Genomic DNA, 3837 nt, shown 5'->3' on the forward strand with positions numbered 1-3837 from the left:
TTTGGAGTCGTTTCTTACAGCGCACTTGCGGTGCTGTTTCGATGTATTTGAAGCAGAAACCAAGCTAGCTCCTTTTTGCACCACAAACGCACTAATTTGGTTGTGTGGTATGTTTATACAGTGTAGAACTTGGTCTGCCTCACAGGGGCGACGAGTCTCCCAGTTGTAGATGAGCAATTTAGCCAGTGCAGTACAACCGCTAGCCTGGGGTCTTTAACGTGCACCACGCAGTAGTGATACACGACCGCACGCCGGTACGATGCTCATCCAGATCGAAACGGGCAGGGGTGGGGATTGAACCCAGGATCCCTGGGTTCTGCAGCGCGAGCTTTCGCTCCACGTGCTTCGAGTTGGTGTGCGCTAGCCCACTCGGCCACCGATCCCCCACAAACGAACTATAGACGCTTCGCACACGAGCTATATTGCAGCCGCCATTACTGACCTTCTCTTGTCTTATCGAGATACCAAGCCACTGAAGCACGCTTTGAGGAGCCTCCACAAATCCCATTGCTGGGGAGAAGGACAGAGTCGGATCTAAAATGGCAATAATGGGCACGGCAGCTTCTCGGACATGAGGCTTAAAAACCCTTTCGTCTTTATCGTACAGATTTTGCTCGACGTTCTGCTGCTGCCTATCAGCGTGGATGATGCAACCCTCGGCAAGATTACGGTGTCCGACGTCCCGCTGTCTGCATCCGTCATCAGACGTTTTGACCAACCGGACACAAGCGAGCGTCACAAGCACCGGACCCACCCACTTCAAAACGAATACCCGCGGCCCATCTTCGACAAGCCATCGTCATCGACAGCTTCGTTTGAGGCTATAAAACCGGGCAGCGGGAGGCACCACGACACTGGGCACGGCAGCTTCTCGGACATGAGGCTTAAAAACCCTTTCGTCTTTATCGTACAGGTAAGGAGGCACTACTACCTATCTTTTCGTAGTAATAACGTGTGCCTGATCTTGCTGCCGTGCCCACGGTCGTGTTATTCATTGTTGTGCAATGTGATCGTGTATTTAAAAATGCTACTCGTGCTTAGCGGTGATGTTGAGGTTAACCCTGGTCCGGACATGAAGATTATAATGGAACAGCTTAAAGCCATTGCTAAAGATATACAGGACATAAAGAACGAAAAGGTCACAACAAATGACAGACTCTCAGCCATCGAACAAAAGCTAGAAAGCTTTAGTACGCTCCAAACTACCGTCAGTGCGTGTCAAGAAAAAATAACTGAACTTGAAGCTAACATCAAAACCATTTCTAAAAAGCTAGACGATTTGGAAAACCGAAGCAGGAGAGCAAACTTGATAATCTACGGAATCGAAGAAAAAGACACTGAAAACAGTGAAATACTTGAAAGAGTGGTTACAGACGAAATCTTTGGAAAGCTTCTTAACACGCCGATATCAGGCATCGAAAGAATTCACCGTCTGGGAAAAAAGACGGACCAAAAAATTAGACCTGTCATCCTAAAACTACTTGACTGCAGAGATAAGACAAGAGAGCTGAAAAATTGCTTCAAATTGAAAGGGACAACGTTTTCTATCAGCGAGGATTTTCACGCCCCGTGCAACAGATACGAAAGAAACTGTGGGAAAGCACTAAAATCAATCGAGATAAAAACGACAAAGTGTTCTTGACTTTCGATAAGGTCAGGGTAAACGGGCAGTTGTACGCATGGGACGAGGATAAAAATGACAAAGTTCTAATAGCAAAAAACGATGTCACTGACCACGCCTAGTTGATAACCGTGTTTTACCGTCTAATGTTACAGTCCTTAATTTAAACGCAAGAAGTCTTCTAAATAAGGTAGATGCACTAGAGTCTATACTCTTGGAATACAATCCAGAAATCGTTACAGTAACTGAAACGTGGCTACACCCGTTAATATCTGACAGCGAAATATTGCCACCAGACTACATTATTCTAAGAAAGGATAGATTAACAAGGGGTGGTGGTGTAGCAATCATCTTAAAACGCGGTCTTTCTTATGTGCCTATGCCTGAGGTAAAGAACGTGGAATCTTTATGGTGTAAGGTCTCCTTTGAAAATTATTCTATTGATGTCGGCGTTGTTTATCGTCCCCCAGACTCTGACCTACAGTATCTTCATAGCCTCTATGACTACATGCTAGCAAATATTAAAAGCGATAAAATCATCATGACGGGTGATATTAATATGGCCGAAATAAACTGGGACTCGCTGCACCCTGGCCTGGACACTGCTGATGTTATTATAGACATGCTATTTGCGTTCAATCTAACCCAAATTGTCAGGGAACCAACCAGGGTGCAGGGATCGTCACGGAGCTTGCTTGACGTAGTGTTCCTCAGTGACCGCTTTCCTCGGGCTCAAACTTGCGTAGAAGTGGTGGAGGGGATATCAGACCATAAAATTGTTGTATGCACGGTACCTGTTCGTAGTTCCGCCAACTCCCATGGCTGCGCCAAATACGTGCTCGATTTCTACAAAGCCGACGATGCTAGCATTCAAACTTATCTTGCTCATGAATTTAACGACTTTCAAGAACTCTATGATCAAACTGATATTAGTATTGACGAACTATGGCAAAAACTCAAGTCAATTATTAATCACTGCAGCACTAAGTTTATTCCTAGTAAACGTAAAATGATAAGGAAGCTAAACCCATGGATTTCACGTGAAATCATTCACCTGAAGCGTAAGCTAAAAAGACTAAGAAAGTCATTCAAAAAGCGTCCACTCACCAACCACAATCCAACTATATCGGAACTATCCAGACTGCTCAAACTGAAGATCGAAGAAGCAAAGCACAAATACTACAATATTACACTCCACAATTTTATGAAAGCATCACCGCAAAAATTCTGGAACCATATAATTCCCAGAAAGTCTAAAACTTCCAACATAAGTGCCTCAGAGGCACAAAAAATGGCAGAAGAATTCAGTAGTTTCTTTAAGTCCGTCTTCACAGCTGATAATGGCAAAGAAAACTTAACTCTACCTTCTAAAACCTACGCAGATAAAGATCTTGGTGGCTTACACATCACAGAAGCAGGCGTTCTAAAACTTTTACTCGACTTAGACGCAAAAAAGGGTACGGGTCCTGACGAAATTCCTAACATGTTTTTAAAAAAATACGCTGAATGGATAAGCAAGTATTTAGTGCTAATTTTTAACAAGTCTTTGAGTCTTTCTTTGGTTCCCGCAGAGTGGAAAGTCGCAAAAGTTATTCCTATTCACAAGTCTGGCGATAGCTCTTTAACTTCTAACTACAGACCTATATCCCTAACGTGTACTTGCTGCAAGATAATGGAACACATAATTTTGAAATTTATGACAGAATTCACTGAGAAACATAATATACTAAATGCACACCAGCACGGCTTTAGGAGAGGTTTGTCAACGACTTCGCAGCTAATCGAGACACTTCATGACTTTTCGATGGGTATAAACAATAGAAGACAAATTGACGTAATTTACTTAGACTTATCAAAGGCCTTCGACCGTGTTTCGCACGTCAAACTTCTAAAAAAACTTAAACATATTATGGGGGAGGGACCGATAATAAAATGGATAGAGGAGTATTTAAGAAATCGTTTTCAGTTTGCTTATTACGAAGGACAGGTTTCACAACCAGTTGCAGTGGAGTCGGGAGTTCCACAGGGCTCTGTCCTAGCTCCACTCTTATTTCTTCTGTACATTAATGACATGGTTGATGGCACTGACGCAAACATAAGGTTATTTGCAGATGACTGCATTATTTATCGCGATATCTCATGCCAAGATGACCAAGCAATATTAAACAGATCTTTAAAGAAGGTAGCAGACTGGTGCAGTGAATGGCAGATGGTTT

At 43.2% G+C, this 3837-nt stretch overlaps 1 pseudogene; it reads left to right on the forward strand.

Moving 5' to 3' along the window:
* The first annotated feature begins 571 nt into the window (after positions 1–571).
* Positions 572–1743, forward strand: LOC120845931 (annotated as a pseudogene).
* The last annotated feature ends 2094 nt before the right edge of the window (positions 1744–3837 follow it).

The sequence above is a fragment of the Ixodes scapularis genome, unplaced genomic scaffold (assembly GCF_016920785.2).
Source record: "Ixodes scapularis isolate PalLabHiFi unplaced genomic scaffold, ASM1692078v2 ptg000292l_1__unscaffolded, whole genome shotgun sequence".
Lineage (NCBI taxonomy): Eukaryota > Metazoa > Arthropoda > Arachnida > Ixodida > Ixodidae > Ixodes > Ixodes scapularis.